Source organism: Myodes glareolus, chromosome 10 (assembly GCF_982192425.1).
Source record: "Myodes glareolus chromosome 10, mMyoGla1.1, whole genome shotgun sequence".
Lineage (NCBI taxonomy): Eukaryota > Metazoa > Chordata > Mammalia > Rodentia > Cricetidae > Myodes > Myodes glareolus.
Genome location: NC_142035.1, coordinates 87847708 through 87867543, shown reverse-complemented (window position 1 = coordinate 87867543; position 19836 = coordinate 87847708). Strand labels below are relative to the sequence as shown.

The 19836-nt window shown below is 50.5% G+C and overlaps 1 protein-coding gene and 1 long non-coding RNA gene across 2 annotated transcripts in view; one reads left to right on the top strand and one right to left on the bottom strand.

Moving 5' to 3' along the window:
* Positions 1-9410: 9410 nt before the first annotated feature.
* On the bottom strand, positions 9411-12387 carry LOC146892622 (uncharacterized). The gene is made up of 2 exons (XR_015004116.2): positions 12181-12387; positions 9411-11375 (listed from the first exon to the last, which is right to left on the bottom strand). It is a non-coding gene; the product is annotated as an uncharacterized LOC146892622 (long non-coding RNA).
* Positions 12388-12392: 5 nt separating this feature from the next.
* Spi1 (Spi-1 proto-oncogene) overlaps positions 12393-19836 on the top strand; it is a 31762-nt gene continuing 24318 nt past the window's right edge. Inside the window, exon 1 of the mRNA XM_048428412.3 lies at positions 12393-12508. The gene's annotated coding sequence lies outside the window, so the exon portion shown is untranslated. The remainder of the gene's footprint in view (positions 12509-19836) is intronic.

Below are 19836 nucleotides of genomic sequence, written 5' to 3'. Positions count from 1 at the left end.
GATCTACATAATGGGTTCTAGGCAAGCTAAGGCTGTATTATGAAATTCTGTCTCCAGTTTTTCAAGACAGTCTCACTGTGTAGCTCTGGCTGGTCTGGAACTCACCGTGTAGATTGAGCTTTCCTTAAACTCAGAGTCTTGCCTGCCTCTGCCTCTCCAGTGCTGGAATTAAACTCCCAGTTTAATTTTTTTTTTAAATTCTTCTCTCATGGGCTGGAGAGATGGCTCAGTGGTTAAGAGCATTGCCTGCCCTTCCGAAGGTCCTGAGTTCAATTCCCAGCAACCACGTGGTGGCTCACAACCATCTGTAATGAGGTTTAGTGCCCTCTTCTGGCCTTCAGGCATACACTCAGAAAGAATATTGTATACATAATAAATAAATATTTTAAAAAAATTCTTCTCTCATATATTACATCCCAAATATAGTTCCCCTCCTTCCTCTCCTCTCAGTCCCTTCCCGCCACCTTCCGTTCCTCCATTTAAATGTGTAGATATATACACATATATGTATATACACTATATATATGCATATCTATATATTTTGTTTTTGTTTTTTTTTCAAGACAGGGTTTCTCTGTAGCTTTGGAGACTGTCCTGGAACTAACTCTTGTAGACCAGGCTGGCCTTGAACTCACAGAGATCCTCCTGCCTCTGCCTCCCAAGTGCTAGGATTAAAGGCGCATACACCACCACCCCCCGGCTGCATATCTATATTTTAAAGTTGATCTTGAGCCAGGTGGCACACTCCATTAATCCTAGCACTCGGGGAGGCAGAGGCAGGTGGATCTCTGTGAGTTCAAGGCCAGCCTGGGCTACAGAGGTAGTTTCAGCACAGCCAGGGCTGTTACACAGAGAAACACCCTGTCTCAAAAAAGCAAAAACAAACAAACAAGGTTGATTTGGGGCTAAGGAGGTGGCTCAAAGTTAAGATAACTTGCTGCATAAGCACCAAGACCTAAGTTCAAGTCCTAGAACCTACATAACAAGGCAAGCTTGTTGGGGAGTCTGGTGAGGACGCTCACAGTTAAGACCCTGACTTCTCTTGTAGAGGACTTGAGGTTCAGTTCCTGCACCCACATTGTTTGGCTCATAACCACCGCAGTTCTGCCTATGTTACCATGCCTAGCTAGGTTCTTACAACAGGGTCTACATAGGTAATCAAAACCGGCCTCTAATTCATTACTAACTTCATCTTTCCTCCAGCATAATTGAGACTCAGGACACACACCACCACGCACCATACCCAGCTTATTATTATTACTATTGTTACTATTATTATTATTACAATATCTTGGTTTTTCCCTATCTTGGTTTTTCAAGATAGGGTTTCTCTGAGTAGCCCCACTGGAACTCACTTTGTAGACTAGGCTGGCCACCGCCCAGCTATTTTATAATTTTTTTTAAGATTTATTTACTTAGGGGGCTGAAGGGATGGCTCAGAGGTTAAGAGCATTGCCTGCTCTTCCAAAGGTCCTGAGTTCAATTCCCAGCAACCACATGATGGCTCACAACCATCTGTAATGAGGTCTGGTGCTCTCTTCTGGCCTGCAGACATACACACAGACAGAATATTGTATACATAATAAATAAATATTTTAAAAAAAAGATTTATTTACTTATTTTGTTTACAGTGTTCTGTCTGCATGTATGCCTTCAGGCCAGAAGAAGGCACCAGATTTCATTACAGATGGTTGTGAGCCACCATGTGATTGCTGGGAATTGAACTCAGGACCTCTGGAAGAACAATCAGTGCTCTTAACTTCTGAGCCATCTCTCCAGCCCCCTATTTTATAATTTTTTTTTACCTTGCTCTAAATTAGGTGTGGTGGTACATACCTTTAATTCCAGCACTTGGAAGAAGTAGGCAGATCTCTGAGTTTGAGGCCAGCCTGGTCTACAAAAAGAGTTCCAGGACAGCCAGGGCTACACAGAAAAACCCTGTCTCGAAAAACCACACCACCACCACCACCAAAACCCATTATTTTGAGTATTGAGGGGCACTCATATGCCAAAGCACTGTTAGGGGAGCCAGAGGGCAACTTGTGGTCAGTTCTCTCCTTTCACCTGTGGGTGCTGGGGGTTGAACTCGGGTTGTCAGGATTGTAGGTAGGCCCCTTTAACCACTGAGTCATCTCAGTGGCCCACTTGTTAGATATTTTATAGAGAAGTAAAAGAGTTGGTAGTTTTTTTTGTTTTTGTTTTTCGAGACAGGGTTTCTCTGTAGCTTTGGAGCTTGTCCTGGAACTAGTTCTAGTAGATCAGGCTGGCCTCGAACTCACAAAGATCTGCCTGCCTCTGCCTCCCGAGTGCTGGGATTAAAGGTGCGCGCCACCACTGCCCGGCTGAGTTGGTAGGTTTTAAAGCAAAAAAGTGATAGCAGTTTCAGAAAGTAGAAATGCTAATTGACCTGTTTGGTAACTGTTCATTGTATGCACATATTGAAGGATCGTGCCATCCCACAAATACGAACACTTGTTAAATGTCAATTACAAAAATGGGCTAGAGCCTGGAGAGAGGGCTCAGTGGTTTAGAGCGCTTACACTGCTCTTCCAGAGGACCCAGGTTCAGTTCCCGTCACCCACATGGCAGCTCACAACTGTCTGTAACTCGAGTTTCAGGAAATCTGCTAACTTTAGACATCAGGCAAAATACGAATGCACATAAAATAAAAATAAACAAATTTTAAACAGAGCACTGGCTTGTTTAAACAGGACCCAGGCTTGTCTTCAGCCCCTCATGGTGGCTCACACTCATAACCATCTGTGATTCCTGTTTCTGGAGACCCAGCACCCGCTTCTGGTCTCCTCAGACACACATGTGGTGCACATACATGCAGGTAAAACATTCATGCACATAAAATAATAAAAATTAAAAACAGAAATAACCTTTAAAGGTGCTGTGGGCCCAGGATGTGCACCTCAGTAGCAGAATGTCTGCTTAGCCTGCAGCAACCCTGGCATTGTCCAAGCACTGCAAAGCCGGAAATGCTAAACTAATTCGGCCTGGGGCTTCCAGGTAAAGAGCAAGAGAAGTGAGGTGCATAGGGCTTATTTGCTGCAATTTGCTATCTTCAAATAATGACAAAAAGAAAATTCAATAGCATATGTGCAGTTAGAAATGTTAGGTCTCTGCATCTGTGTGTAGGGAGGAGGGACTAAAAATGAAGAAAGCTGGCTGTGGTGGTGCACACCTGTGACCCAGCACTCCTGTGACCCAGCACGCCTGTGACCCAGCACACCTGTGACCCAGCACTCCTGTGACCCCAGCACACCTGTGACCCAGCACTCCTGTGACCCCAGCACTCCTGTGACCCCAGCACACCTGTGACCCAGCACACCTGTGACCCAGCACGCCTGTGACCCCAGCACGCCTGTGACCCAGCACTCCTGTGACCCAGCACACCTGTGACCCAGCACACCTGTGACCCAGCACTCCTGTGACCCCAGCACGCCTGTGACCCAGCACTCCTGTGACCCAGCACTCCGGCAAGTGGGTCTCTGTGAGGTCAAGGCCAGTCTAGTCTACACAGTGAGTTCCAGGATGACCAGGGCTACATAGTGAGTCCCTGACTTTAAATAAAAGGGGGGGGGTATGAGGTCTGGTGTGGTAATGCACCCTCTTAATCCCAGCACTTGGGTGGCAGAGGGAGGTGGATCTCTGTGAGTTCGAGGCCAGCCTGGTCTACAGAGTGAGTTCTAGGACAGTCAGGATCAAAAAATAGCAAGGTCTTGTCTCAAACAAAACAAAAACAAACAAAAAAATCCGAGTATGAATGATTACTCACATATTAGGAAGTTATAAATTCTCAAGAAATCATATAAATGGAAAAGGAAAAAATAAAAGACATTTCTTTCTAATTTTTTATATGATTGTATGTACAGAAGCAGGCAGGTCTCTGAGATTGAGACCAGGAAGGGACACACAGTGAGATCCTTTTTTTTTTTTAAAAAAAAAAAATCTGGTTGCAGACTTCCTGGGACAAATGACTGAACTCCCTACGCCCTGGTTTCCTCAGCTACAAAGAAGCAAGTGTGCTGGATACATCAGTGGTTTGGGGTGTTTTGTTTCATTGGATTTTTAGAGAGGGTGTCCTGTAGATGAGGCTAGCCTTGGGTTTACTATGTAGCTGAGGCTCGCCCTGCACTCTGGAACTTTTCTGGACTCTGCGGTGGCAGTTTGCTCCTCTGCTCTCATCCTGTTCTGGGTCGCCATGAGGACTCAGACAGATACCTAACAATGGGAAGGTTTGTGTGTGTGGTGTTGGGGGCATGTGTGCAGGTACGTGAAGAGGCCAGAAGAGTGGGGTTGAATTCCCTAGAGCCAGAGCTAGAGGCTGTGGAGAACCGCCTGAGGTGAGCGCTGGGAACTGAGCTCTGGTCCTCTGGAAGAGCAGCCACCTCTAACCACACAGCCACACAGTTAGATAACAATATCTGCTGTATGCATAGTTTTATATGCCTTGTGCATATGCAAAGAAAAATATGTATTTTTCAAAGAAAATGTTAAATGAAAAGAACAGAGGCATCAAGAGACAAGGTGGGTCTTCCTTCCAGATCCTGGATTCTACCTGCACACCACTACCAAAGCATGTGGCAGCCAGGCCTCTGCCCTTGGAACTCAGAAGCTGGGAGCACCCTGGGCATGTTCCTCACTGGAGCAGTGGTGGAGCCAGCCTGGGCTGCTGCCTTGGCCACCTGATACCAAGGCTACAGATGTGGACTGGGGCCAAGGGCTCCAGAGAGGAAGGCATTCTCCTCATCATGGGCTTTCTGTGTGGGTCAGCAGACAGGCAGCGACATGTTATGAAACGTCATTGCTCTGGGTTACAGTACACCTGCCTCTCTGGAGTGCTGTCCTGGGTCACAGCACTCAATGTGAACTATGCTGATTTTGAGCTCCAGGGAGGCTCTCTTCTCCTAGTCCTGAGCTTTCTTCCACACCAAGCAACTGTTCCACATGGGGCCAGCCCTCGCTTTTGCCATTCTGAAACCTCCACTTTGCCCTGACACCATCTCTGTCCATCAGAATCCAGCCTGACTATCCATGTGACCTTTAATCCTGGCACTCAGGAGGCAGAGGCAGGCAAATTTGTATGAGTCTGAGGCCAGCCTGGTCTTCATAGTGAGTTCCAGGCTACACAGTGAGTCTGTCTAAAATGCAAAACAACAAAATTCGGCCTGTGTCTAAGGCCTCCTCTTCCCGGAGCCTTCCTAGAGCACCCACCCTGGAGACTGTGCTGAGTGTTTCTGGAGTGGAGTCCTTTATACTCACGGGCCTCCATTCTGCTAATGCAGACTTCTAGAAAAGACAAGTTTTGCCTGTATAAATATAAATATATACAGTAATGCCTCACCCCATTTCCTGCCCAGGTGTGCTAATTAAGGTGAAATCATTACACTTCAATGCAAGTCACCTTGGCTCTTTCAGGGTCTTCTTTAATTTCTGTGTTTATTTACATTTTTTTTTCAGGTGTAAAACCAAATCTTGTTTCCTTCTGCCTTCATCCCCCCCCCCCCCCTTCTGCCTTCTTGAAGTAATCAGAATTTTGTGAGGCTTAACATTTTGGTTATGTTGTGTGTATACAGTATTCTATCTGTGTGTATGCCTGCAGGCCAGAAAAGGGCACCAGACCTCATTACAGATGGTTGCAAGCCACCATGTGGTTGCTGGGAATTGAACTCAGGACCTTTGGAAGAGCAGGCAGTGTTCTTAACCGCTGAGCCATCTCTCCAGCTCTGTTTGTGTTGTGTTGTGTTTTGTTTGTTTTGGGCACTGGGAATCCAACCCTCGGTCTTCTGCATACCAGGCAAACATTCTGCCACTGCACAATCTCTCTCTTCCTGAACAAGATCTCACCTTTAATCCCAGGCAAATTTGGAATATAATCCTTCCTCAGCCCTCTCAGTGCTTTCTTTTTACAAAGTTTTTAATATATATGTATGTTTAGACAATGTTGTTTGATTTAACATTTCCTTATAAGGAAAATAAACTATTTTAAGTTTTCTTTCTTTTCTTTTTTAAAGATTTATTTATTTAATGCACATTGGGAGTTTGCCTTCTGTATGAGGGTATAGGTCCCCTGGAGCTGGAGTTACAGACAGTTGTGAGCTGCCATGTGGGTGCTGGGAATTGAACTCTGGTCCTCTGGAAGAGCAGGCAGTGCTCTTAACTATTGAACCATCTCTCCAGCCCCCCCTAAGGTTTCTTTTCATTATTTAGATAGTTTCACAGTTGTTTTCGTATGATCCCTGCACAATTATTAAATTCATGTACGTACATGTGTACCTGTGTGAGTCTATGTACATGATGCCCAAGGAAGTCAGAGGGCATCGGATCCCCCTGTAGCTGGAGTGAGAAGCTGTGAACCACCTGTTAGAGGTGTGGCATCCAAACCCAGAGCCTCTGCAAGAGCAGCAAGCACTCTAACTGCTGAGCCTTCTCTCCAGTCCCATTTGAGAGAATATTTTAAATGGATCTTTTACATTAAGTTTGAATGATATTGGTGGAAAACAAGAAGGAAAATAATTTACTGTTATTATTATTATTATTGAGACAGGGTTTCTCAGTAGCTATGGAGCCTGTCCTGGAACTCGCTCTGTAGACCAGGCTGGTCTTGCACTCACAGAGATCCAACTGCCTCTGTCTCTCAAGTGCTGGGATTAAAGGCGTGTGCCACCACCACCTGGCTCCAGTATTATTTTTTAATCATGTTTTTGAATGTCTGTGTGTGCCTGCATGAGTTCATGTACATTACATGCATGCAGACATCAGAAGAGGCAGGGAACGCTGGGTCCCCTGAAGCTGGAGTCACGAGTGATTGTGAACCACCTGATGTAGGTGCTGGGAACTGAACCTCGGTCCTCTGCAAGATCAACAAGTGCTCTTTGCATAGGGTCATTTCTCCAGTCCCAGAAGGCAAATTGTTTTAATCTATTCCTTTGATACCTTTTAACTAACCCCATTTTCTGAGTTCTAATAGTGTTTCAACATCCAATGGAGTCCTTTGAGTGGATAATCTCTAGGGTAAGGAGGAACCAGCATTGCTGTTTACGAAGATGTGACCTGCCATCTGTCTCTGGAAACTATTTTCATTGCACACTGTGGTACCGAGTCATTAATGATATTCTGTGCAGTTTTGGGTCATTCACATACTGCCTTGAACTGAATGCTACTTCTGTGAATGAATCCACTGAAATTGATTTATCATTCCCTTGTCAGGGTGGAGCTCTGTCTAACAGTATCAGGGCCATTCTGATGCCCCACCTCTTTCCGAGGTCTTGAGTCTGGCCTGAAGCTGGTTTGTTTATTTTTATTTATTTATTGGTTTATTTGTTTGTTCCTGTTTGTCCAAACAGCTTCATTTTGTAATCCAGATTAGCTAGAACTCACTATAGCCTACCCAAGCCTCGAATTCGTGGCTGTCCTGCCTCAGCTGGGGAGTGCAGGGGTCACCCGAGTCACCGTGCCCCATAGGCTAGGTCATCTTGCCTGACAAAGGAGTTAAAAGTAAAATAACATCTCACAGTGGTCTTCGTTTGCATTTCCCTCCTTGTCCTTAAATGTTTGCTGGACAATGTATGTGTTTCCTCCCCCTCACTCCCACAGGGTTTCTATGTGTAGCCCTGTCTTGGAACTGTAGACCAGGCTGGCCTCGAACAGAGATACAGATGTCTCTGCCTCTTGAGTGCTGGGATTAAACGTGGGCTGTGTTTCTGCTTTTGTAGCTGTCTCTCTGTTGGATTCTGGGTTTTTTTCTGACTGTGTGCAGGGGTGCTGTATGGATTTCTGGGGCGTGTGCTCCCTGCAGGCACACAGCACACATCGCTAGTCTGTGGTTCTCTGTTCACTTTCTCTCAGGTGTCTCCACCTTTCTCCTCCCACCACTGGGCAGAGACGTTGCTGGGCGGGAATGTGTGTGCGTGAGTGTGTGCGTGTGAGTGTGTGTGTGTGTGTAGGGGAGAGCTGTGCCCGTCAGAATCCCTATTACTCTGACGACCCTTCCCGCTCCCTTGTCCCCCAGGACTTTGGAGGACCCTCCCATTGGGGGGTGAAGGCAGTCTGGTTTGGGGAGCCCCGTGGGCTTGGGTCGGGCAGGATGGCAGGGAGGGTCCCCACTAGGGGGTGATCACTTCCGCCGCCCAGCTGGGGGACGGCGCTCTCCGCTCCGCTGGGCAGCAGCGCAGCGGCTCCGACTCCCCAGGGCCCTGGGGTCGGGCGTTTCGAGGGGGGGCGGGGCGCGGGGTGGGCGGAAGCTGCCGGCGCAGATAAGGCCGGGGTCGGTCCTGCGGCGAGACCGTGCGGGGACGCATCTGGTCCCACCCCCGCAGCCTTTACCACCCGGGGTGGAGCCTCGGTGGAGTGAAGTAGACCCCACCGGTCCCAGAGCCGGACCCACCCAAGGGAGCAGTGGGGGATGGGGCCTATCCTGCTCCCTCCCTTCTGGATAAATAGCAAGTGACAGCAAGGCTGCCCCACCTCGGCTGTCTCAGCGGGAAAGCGCAGAAATAGGAGCTCACTTCCCCCACAGCACTGTGGGATGGAAGAGGCTGACTTGGACGCTCTCTGAGGGTTTCCTTAATTTGGGGGCCTGATGTACCCCGAAGCCTTTGCTGACCTTGCCACACCTTCCTGACTGTCAGGCTTCATTGGTCCCCAATGTATGGAGGGGAAAGAGGTTTACCAAACTCAAAGCAAACAGATTCTAGGCTTTGTGGAACCTCAAGTTTTTACAGTTCTGGGTGAAGTGTGAGGAAGATTCCAAAGCCATAAACACAGAACGCAGACTCCCTTGCCAGGGCTAAAGAGGTACAAACTAGAAAAGACGGTCAAGTCCAGTTTCCTTAGGCTGTACCTCCCTGAAATGCCTAGCGGGGCTTACATGCCTCTTTGCAGAGACCACCGACACAGGCAACTGGGCAGGGAGGCCAGGGAGGCAGGGAGGAGAACACTCGAGGGACACTGCTGTTGCTGCCCCAAATCCTTTTTAAGACCAGACAGTGGTCCCTAAGCCTAATGAAGATCAAGAGCAGCAGAGTTTGAGGATGGGCAGACACACCTTCAAACTTCATCCTGTCACTTAGGGTTCTCAGCCCTGAGGGCAGGTGATAGCAAGTCCAAGGAGAGAAGAAAGGCCCTTTGGGGTTCCTCTGTTAAATGCAACCAAACTGGAGTTGTACAAGGGCTTCACCGCCCAGGCAGGCTGTGGGACGAAGGGGAGGAGCTTCCCCTGTCTCTCAGGCCTGCTGGGAGCTGTTCTGAAGCTGTGGAGGAACGAGGCTGTTTTTGGATGCCAGTGAAGTCAGATTCGACATGTCCAGGCCAGATTAGGCACGTTCCTCCTTTGTCTCCCAACTGTAGGGTCAAGTTACTTCCTCAGGGACTGCTCTTACTCACAAAAATGAGGCTAGATGTGGTGTCTCAGTCCTTTAATCCCAGGGCTCAGCAGATCTAACTTTGAGGCCAATCTGGTCTACAATTTGAATTAAAGGCCAGCCAGGGCCACATAGACAGACCCCATCTCAAAAACAGACGGAAGCTCTTGCCGAGAACCTGAATTCTAGAAGCTCCAGTACCACATGGCAGTTTACAACAGAATGTAACAACAGTTCCAGGGGTCCACGGATGCGGTACATGTGGTGTACAAACATACGTGCAGGCAAAACATCCAAACCCATAAAACAACACCAACTTACAACAAAAACAACACTTACAAATGGGGTCCAGGTGATGGGACTACACCTTCTTCAGCCTGTTACCCTATAGGGTAGCAGTTCCCAGCCTGTGGGTCAGATGACCTTTCACAGGGGTCGCACTGACCATCTGGGGAAAACATAGCTATTTACATTACAATTCATGGCAGTCACAACATTACACCTCTGAGGTAGCGATGAAACCAGTTATGGTTGGGGTCACCTCAGCGTGAGGAGCTGCACTGAGGGCCGCAGCACCACGAAGGTTTGGACTCTGGTCTAGAGCCCCACACTACTGTTCCTCTGCTGCAAGTCCACAGAGGTAGAAGGGGCCTCTGAATCGAGGGGGCTGCTCCACGTCTCCTCACCAGGCTGGCCTCTAACTCAGAGATCCACCCGCCTCTGTCTCCTGAGTGCTAAAATTAAAGGTGTCCACCAGCCATGCCTGGCCTCATATTCTGTTTTTCTTAAGTTATCATTACATTAAGAGCCTGTGTGTGTGTGCGCGGGGTGTGTGTGCTTGCACAAGAACATACCATGATGAACATGTGGTAATCAAAGGACAACTTACAGGCATCTGCTCCCTCATTTCACCATGGGAGTCCTGGGGACTGACCTCAGGTTGTCAGGATTGGTGGCAGGCACCTTTACCAAATAAACCATCTTGCTGTCCCTGTTTGTTTGTTTTTACTAAAGAGTCTCACACACCCCAAGCTGGTCTGAAACTTGCTGTTTACTTTAAGATGACCTTGAGTTTCTGATTTTCCGTCTCCACCTCCCAATTGCTGGGATTTTCGATTTTGTGGTCTCTGTTCTTGCAGACACCTGAGGGAGTTTCTCTGACTCTAGCATCTTCCAGGCAGGATCAGGAGAAACAGCACCAAATAGCACCAAAGCAGACCCAGGAAGGGATGGCCGCTGGCCCGGCAGTGGTGGGGTTCTAAACAAAACAAGCTGTCCATCTACTGTTTACATAGAATTTATCCTGGGCTGGTGGGCTCAAGGACTCAGCTAGCTCCCTTTCGCAGCTTAGGTCACTCCTCTGCTCTGGGCCTCAGTTTTCTCACCTTTAAAATGGAGCTAATTCCACAACTGCAAGTACTAAAGATGTTAATGAGCAAGTGGACTGGCACAGGTCATCTAAACAGACGTGGTGGGCAAGAAGTGCAGCAGAAATGGAGAGTCCTCCACAGCAGACGCTAAGGCCTCCAAGGCCTCTCTTCCCCAGGGGGAGCCCCTTGGTTGAGGGCTGAGAAGCCCCGTTATGGCATTCTCCCAGACCAGGAAAGGTCAAAGCAAGGCCAGGGGCCCTGGGGTGCTCAGAGAAGAATGGGGAGTCAAGGTTCTCACCTAAGTCAGTCAGGTGTTGGGGAGGAAGTGGGGATTTCGGGAGGAGGCAGGAAGGAGACTGTGGTACAGTACTGGCCGCAGGATCACCAGAGGCCCCATTCCAAACCTTGTTTGCAAGGCTTGCAGCTTAAAAGCAGGCATTCCTCCTTTTTCAGGTTCAGGATCTGTGGCTCAGGGAGGTGAATTCACTTACCAAGGTTCACACACGGCACATGCCCCAGGGTCTGTTGCCTGACAAGGCTGCCAGTGAACTGGTGTGATCTTGTTTCAGTGTATCCCCCAGACACGCCAGGATGGCATCACTGTGACGCCGGGGCTCATGGTGGGAGCGGAGAACTGGAGAAAGCAAGAGTTCACCACATCATAAGGTCGTCAGCAGAGGCATCTGCATCCCCCCCTTCACCTATACCCCAACAGCGGAGGTGGAGCAGAAGGAAGGACTCCTGATCGTGGAGACCCCAAAACTAGAAAAAAAATATGAAATTTTTCATCTTACAAGGCCATACAAGTTTTTATCCTTTTAGTTTTTGTTTTTGAGGCAGGGTTTCTCTTTGTATCTCTGACTGTCCTGGAACTCCCTCTGCAGACCAGGCTGCCCTTGAACTCAGGGATTCAGCTACCTCTGCCTCCCGAGTGCTGGGATTAAAGGTATGTGCCACCACTGCCTGTCTTCATTCTTATTAACATGGAAGGGGCACCTCTTTTATAAAGAACACCCTTTGAGTCTTTTCCCTAAGTGGGCAATTCAGGGAGACACACCATGGTTCCATCCAACGACAACTGGGGGTTGGGAAAAGAGCAAGGACAAGGCAAAGGCCTGGCCTGTTGCCACGGTGCAGGGCCATCTCTGCCTCTACTCCCTGCTTCAGCCATCTTCTCTCACAGACACATGTCCATTCTGCCTCAGGGATCTTGTTCACAGTTCTCAGAGGCTCCCCTCTCTCTCTGTGCCCTGAGGCTGCTGTTCTGACATCATCCTCATGCCCTTTTGCTATGCACTCTGACATCCACTCTCCAGGACTGGCACACAGACTGGGGCTTTCTGTGCCTCTTAGGAAGCAATCAGGACCTGAGTTTCCTGAGTTTCTCTGGGTGCTTAGTCCCAGAGAGCAGTGAGGAGGGTTGGTGGGTAGATAGATACCTGGAAGGAGGCTCTGGGCAGGTGAGGAGCTAGACTGCAGCAGAGATCTGGGTGCTGGCTGGAGAAGGCAGAAGGAAGGAGGGAAGGTTACAGGGTGCCCCGTGCTGCTGCCTGGCAGGTCCCTGTGCCCAGGCTAGGGAAGTTTGTTATTTCTCCGGCTCTGACTTCCCCCTTTGATTTATTATAGCCATGAAATGCTCTGCTCTCTTCTCTTTTCCTTGCTGTCCCCCGGGGTTGGAGGAACACAGGCCTCCACAGACCCTGGGCCTCAGCCTTACTGGACTACCATCTCTTTCCAAGGGCAGGGCATGGGGACCAGGAGTGAGAGGTGAGTCGGGCAGACAGGGTAGGATGGGAGGGGCCCTGATCTTCCAAAGGCAGGCTACCCCAAGGTGGGCAAAGTACTGTCTGGGCAGAGGGTAAAGCAGGTGTGGATTCCACCGCAACAGGCTTCCTGGGGTGGTAGAGATGGCAGGTTCAGGGGCTAAAGGTCTCGGTTAGGATCTGAAGGCCAGGTGTCTCCAAGTGGTAAATACCGTATTGGAGATATGGCTTTTCTGTGACCCCTGACCCCATATTCTGACTTAAGGGCAGCCACAGAAGGCCTGGCTCAGTCCAGTTTGTGTACTGGGTCAAGAACCTTGAAGAAAAATGACCTGAGATCTGAGGGCCCAGAAAATCCTAGGCTCCCTTAGTTCACAGTAGGACCTGTTCTTGCAAGCCAGGGTCTGTCTGCTCCTCCGCGGGCCTGGTGGCAGGAGCGTTTCTCCCAGCCCCTGTGTGGTGCCTGTGGTAATAGGGCTGTTGGCGTTTTGCAATGGGCAGGGGGTGGGGAGGCAGCGCACACATGCTTCCTGTGGTGACCGGGCGCTTCCTGTTTTCTCAGGCACCGGCCTTGCTGCTGCCGATGTGGAAATAGGGGCAGCTGCAGCCAGGGCGGCTCCAGGCTGGGCACACTGACCCTGCCCAGAAGGACTGAGGGACCTAGCATCCTCAAACTAAAGATCTGGGCAGTGGGTGGCCATGCCTACACTGACGCCTAGTCTTGGCTTACCAACAACACCTGTCAAAAGGGGGAAAGTCAGGCATAGTATGACTCTGGTCAGCAGCTGGAGTGACAGAGCCAGGCTGGCAGTGAGGGCACATGGTTCTTCTGACTTACTCTCTCTAAATGCCACTTCAAGTCTCCTCCATGATTCAGCCCTTGGTTTCTCGTTTTGTGGAGTGTCATGGCAGCCATGATGTATAATTCCTAGCCCACATAGGCCCTAGTTCTAACATCCACTGAGCTTCTCATCCCAAGAGCCACAACTTTGGGGACAGCACTGAAGCTGAGCCCCCCAGAGGTGGGACTTGGCATAGACCTTGGCAGAAAGGGAAATCACAGAGACAGGAAGAGGGTAAGCCACCTGGTGGGACCCACCAGGACCAAGTTTGACAGTCCCGGTGTTAATGGAACAGAGGGACAATAGTTGATCAGAAGGACACTGGGAAAGGGTTTGACACCCTAACACCCTTCCTTAGAAGGTTGGCGGTCATTTGCAGGGTCCCCACCTCCCAAGGAGATGGAGGCCCACATGAAGTGACCCAGGAGCCTTGGAGGAGACCCAATCCTATCCCTTGCACTCAGCCTGTTTGCCAGAGTGAGATGGGTGTTGCCATTACGGGCATGCCTTGAGGTTGACATCGCCTCTTCCCGAAGCTGTTTGCTTTGCTCATGAGCTGGTATTTCGAGAACAGAAGGGGATGACTCTGCTTTGTGTGGCCTTGCAGAGAACAAGAAGGCTTCCAGAAGGCTGAGCCCCAAGCACCTGGACCCTGACGAGTTTGTGGACTAAGTTAGGTAGACCTCATTGGTCTAGGATGTTTTGAGATGTGTACTCCACAGGAAGTTCCCTTCTAATCCCAAGATTTGCCAATCACAAGAGACCAGTCTCAGCTGAAGGAACTTTGGAGTCCCCTGACCCTGAGGCTCAGGCTAAGTGGCCGTCGGACCAGCCTGGCCTTCACAGTTCCATGCTCTGGGTCTGGGTGCTGAGTTGGCGACATAGCAGCTGCCCTGGCCACGGAGGCTCAGTTATAAATAAGCGCCATCTGGCCAGGTCATCAAGTTCTGCAGCTCCTCCAGTCCAGCTGCGTTACCTCAGTGACCACAGGTCTGACTGCCCAGAGCTGGGCCCACCAGAACCCACCTCCTCAGACCAAAGACTGCCTGCGATCCTCGAACCTCAGGCTTTAAGCATCTGCAAGGCCCCTCAGACCCAAGCCTCACTGGACACAGGTTATAGACGGACAGGGCCCATTCCTCCAGCACAGAGCTATTTACAAACCGAAACCAGGAGAAGTGAAGTGGCTGTGGCCAAAGTGGCTCCAGGCCCCCAGCCCCCACTCCCACTCCGTCCCCACTGGCCCAGCCCCCTCTCTCCGTGGCTTCCTCTTTCCTTCCCGCACAGCCTCCCAACCTCCCACTGCCTGGTCAGCTCTAGACTCTCTGCAAGCACCTCACAGTGACCTCTGACCCCCACAGTACTTTCCTGGGGGTCCCCATCTTTCCATCCCAGGACCCCAACAAGCGACGCTCTTGGAGCTGTCCCCTCCCAGCAGTGCCAGCCCACCCTGGCCTGCACAAACACATTCCCACAGTTCTCAGTTCCCTTTCATGCTTGGAAAAGGTCCAACCTCAATGGCCGCCATCGAGCTTCAGGCCTCCGCCCAAGGGTGTCTTCTCTGGCCATTCTTAACCTTCACAGTGGATATGTGGGGTCAAGAGATTTAACCAACTTGGGTGGTACTGGAGTCCCTGGGGCCCTCATAACACGCTTCTTGGCAGGAAGCCTGGCCATCATTCTATAAAGTTGAATTTCAGGCCAAGCTTGTGAGGGTCCAGACTTGAGCTGAGCCCAGCACTGCTCAGGAACTAGTAGGCAGGTTGGTACTTCAGAAGGCTCAAAAGACAAATAACTGGCAACACAAAACCATTACTTGGAGGCTGAGAGTGTAGCTCAGTAGGCACAAAGCCCTGAGCTTGGTCCCCAGCACCATAGAAACAATTGTGGTGGCACACACTTGTGATGCCGGCACTCAGAAAGTACAAGAGGATTAGAAGTTCAAAGTTATCCTTTGATAAATACCAAGGTCAAGGCTAGCCTGGATGATATGAAACCCTCTCTCAAATCAAATAATAAGAAAACCCTTACTGAGGGAAGACAGCCTCGGGTACAGGGGCGCACAGGGACGCACGGGGCACACAGTCCACGGTCATCCATCTCTCGCCAAAACAAAACAGTCTCATCATAAAGTGGAAACAGAGGCTCCGAGAGGCAGCCGTGCACCCAAGGGCAAACTCTTAAGTGTCAGGCTAGCTGGGCGGTGGTGGTGCATGCCTTTAATCCCAGCACTCAGGAGGCAGAGGCAGGTGGAACTCTGTGAGTTCGAGGCCAGCCTGATCTACAGAATGAGTTCCAGGACAGGCTCCAAAGCTACAGAGAAACCCTGTCTTGGAAGAAAAAAAAAGTGTCAGGCTAGAGGTTCATGCCCTATCTCTCCTCTGCCTGGCCCCCTTCGCTCCCCAGTTTTTCTCTTGGCGGGACAGACATATCCCAGCTGTGACAAGGACAGAAGCAGCAGAGATGACCTGGGAGGAAGCAAGCCTTAGACCATGGAGCCACTCCCCTCCCCTAGCTACAGTACTCCTGCCCAGGAGCCCTGGCCTTCTCTGCCTGCTCAGTCCTCTCTTACCATGTCCTGGCTGAGGGAAGGCACTAGCCTGAACTTGGTTCATCCACAGTCAGCTGAGTCTTACCTAGCTTCTCTGAGACTTAGAGTCCAGTTCTCTGAATCCTCACAAACATTAGTCATGCTAGCCCTGTGCCAGGTGCCCAGTATTTCTGTAGCTGGGACTCATTTTCTGGCCCTGGAAACCTGTGATTTAATGGGGAAGGCAAATGAGCTACAAAATCCCAAGCGTTCCAAGAGAAGGCTGTGGGGGATGAGAGGAGCAATGATGTTGCCCGGGATGGGAGAAGGGGTACCGGAGAGGTGCCTCTTGGGATGGCCCATGTCTGAAAGGAAAGCAATGCAGATGGGTATCCACGCTGAGTCACACCCCATGCCTCAGCTCCAGGGTTCCCATAGCCTGGGTGCCTTTCTTTGCTCTTCACTTTGCTGAATTCCTACCCACCTACCAAGGCCCTCCGACAAAACCTTAGCAAAACCTGGCAGGCCTCACCTCCCTCCTACTCAGAGCCTGAACAGAGCCAGAGACCAAGTCTCCTTGTTCATAGTACCCTTGCCAGCCCCACCCGGGCAGGCGTCTGCTCCCAGGCTCCAGCCCCTTTTGTCCTCTGCTCCGAAAAGCACCGTTTCCCTTTTCTGGGTGACCACATGCCATGCACAGGGAATTTCCATTGCAGCCTGCGGAGTGTCTGATTCACTCAGGCCCCTAACAAAATTAACTCCTTCCAGGCCCAATGTACTGGGCTCTCTCCCCATAGCGCGGGAATTGAACTCAGAAACCTCACTTAGCACCCCTCATTCAACCCTGTCACAAAAACCTCAAACGTACAACCTCAGGGAACACACAACCTTCCCATCCAGCATGAGATCTGAGGGGAGGCAAACGTGGCCCCTTTCCACCTGTGCAGGAGGTAGGCCCATTGTTTATCTGGAAAGTAGAAGAAACCCCTGCCCATAGCCTCACTGAAAAGACAGTTGTGCTGGGCTCACAGCAGTGGCAGCTCTTTCTTAGTTTTCCTTCTTTTAAAAGAGCCCACTCATTCAGTCACTAGGTCCCTGCTTTTTCTTTTTCTGAGGGCAGACAGTTCGGAGACACTGCCTTTAGGGTGGTGGGGACTTGTCCCGCAGCAGAGATAGCCCATCTCCCAGGTCTCCGCCAGTTCTCTGACTGCTTTCCTCAGGATCTCTAAGGCTATGAACTAAGCAAGATGCTAAGTTCTGGAGATGGGACTAGGTCTTCTTTCCCAGACTGGGATGCCTGGTATGGCATGCCCCACACAGTGTGCCTACTCCTTCAGTTAGCCTTGAGAAATCCCCACCTCCATATCTAGAGGCCTCTCCTATGATTGCTCGCATCTGGGGATGAAGAGCCTAAGGTCCCTAGCAGTGGGTTCCTTGCTCTCATCCTTGCAGGGGATGAGGGACAGGGATAGGAGTCATGCTGACTGCTTAGGGGCTGTGAGCCTGTTCTCTGCAGGCCTCAGGAAGCGTTTGCAGAGGCCATGGAAGAAGACACACAATGTGGACTTTTATCTTGGAAACAAGGTTGGAATATGGTTCTTGTTGATGCCTCTCTAGAGCTGAGCTGAGCCTGAGCTCTGGAGAGGGGAAGGAACTCGATAGAAGGGCACACAGCCAATCCACGGGGGGCAGGTACAGAGGACCTTAGAAAGGGATGGTAGAGGGGGCTCCATAGAGGAGGGGGCCTAAGTGGGGAAGCAGCTCCTGTCCTCGGTGAGCAAGCTGAGGGTGTGGTGCTGCCCGTGGTGAGCAGACGGAAGTCGCTGTGGGTGGTGGTGGGTTTGAGGTACCCGAGGCTGAGTGATGTGGCCAGGAGGTGAACTCCGCATCTGCGGCCTGGTCAGCAGGAGCTGGGGTAGAGCAAGAGTCAGAGGCATGTGAGCTGATCTGGGCGCTGGTGCTGGGCACAGGCACCAGGGACTGGAATAGAACAGGAGGGGAAACTAAGGCTTGGGAGAGACAGGGCAAACTGCAAAAAGGGCAGCCGGGGGGAGTTAAGCCTTGGAGAGATAGTGTCCTTTAGGGTGTGGAAGGGGGTGAACCCATGAGCAAAGTCCGTGGGAGATTGAGAAAGAGGTTCTGGGAATGTTGAGTATGTCTTCTGGCTGGCATGGGGGTAGGGCTAGCTAGACTCCAAGGGTAGGAGCCTCCATCACAGGTCCCCAAGTGGGCTTCAGCTCTGAACAGGTAAGAGCTAAGGAAGTCTTTCAAGTAGGGAGAGATACAGGAACTCTAGAGCTGGGACAGCTACAGAAGCCCAGGCCTTTGGGCACTGGGAGCTGTAGGTGCCTCCGGCCCCACTCACCAGCCAGGTGTGTGCCCTTTGTGATACCCTCACATCTCTGGCCTCATTTGTTTTACCTGCAAAACAGCGGTGATAAGGCCTGCCATATAGAACCATAGGAAGACAGAATGAATTAGCATTGACAAACAGTATGTGTCCAATAGATGCCAGCTGTTCACAGTACTCTAGAAAGCACTTGCTGGAGGTTTTTCCTGCCTTTTCTGTTCCGGGTTGGCTGAGGAACTCTGCAAGATGCAAACGGCTTCAGAGCCTCTGTGGCCTGATCCCAGGGAGATGAGGGTGGAAGCAGCTTCAGATCTGATGAGTACCCGCCACTGGGCCCGACAAGCACAGGTCCTACAGGGCTGCTCTGCTGTCCTTGCTCAGAACCGCCTGTGCGCCCGCCCTGCTTGTCCGTCTAAGACCTCCAGCTTCCAGCATCTGAGCCCCTTCCTGGCTGCATGCTCTCTCCATAGGAAGGCTTGTTTGCGTCTAACAAAGCCACCCAGATACTGTGTCTGTCATCTCTCTGTCCTTGCCATGAGGGCAGAAAAAGATCCCTGCCTCTTCTGGTCACCTAGAATCTAGAGACCCCAAGGAAATATTGGTTGACTCTCTCAGTGTCCTCAAGCATCACCCTGTGCTGTGACCAAAGCCTGGGGAGCTCTGAGGGGCCCAAGTGACCCAGGCTGGGGCCCCCGGAGCCTCTCCCAAGTGTCTCAACCATGAGAGGAAGTTGCAAGACGGCCATTTCAGTACATGGGCTCAGCTCTTTTCGGTCAGCTTTCCCAGCCCTTGGTGATTAGGCATCTGGTCACAGCTCCAGGGGATCAGCCCTTTGGACCACAAGGGCCGGGAGGTTGGGGGTCATGCCCTGTCTGTAGTTACAGGACTCCTGTCGGGTTTCCTGTTGGGGGCCTACTCTGCCATTGCATTAGACCCTGCCCGCCTCCCTCAGCCACCGGCTCAGAAGGGCAAAGGGAGACACAACTGCCAGGCAAGCCTGCTTGAGTTCCCTGTCACTCCGCAGGCCACTCTCTTGTCCAGGGTAGGAAAGCGGCACTCTCACAATTCAGTTAAGGGGAATAGGGCAGCGTCAGCCTGTCTATTATCTCTCTGTGACCTTGTAATTCAACTTTTAGACATTTTGCTAGACATAGCCTCGCATGTGTACAAACTAGGGTATTTTACCAACTGCAGCTCCGCTTAGAACAGCGGACTGTGCTGAGCAGAGACACGCGAGTCTGTAACTGCAACATCTGGGAAGCACGGCCAGAAGACCTGTGAGTTCAAGGCAAGAAAAAAGAAAGAATAAAAGATTATAAATAACCCAAATTAATAAGGGCCTAGTTACAGAAACTGTGACCACAGACACTGTCCGGCAATGCAATGGGCCATGGCAGCACACAGCAGCCATACTGCAGGAAGCAGTGACAGCCGAAGTTCCTGTAAGTTTTCTATAAAAATTAAAGTCCACTATGAAAATAAATAAATTATATACCCAGTCTGGGTTACATACTGAGTTCCAGGCTAACCAGATCCACGTGATCTCAATAAGTAAGTAAGGAAATAAAATTTACTTTTAAAGACATTCATTCATAAGGAAGACAGACAGG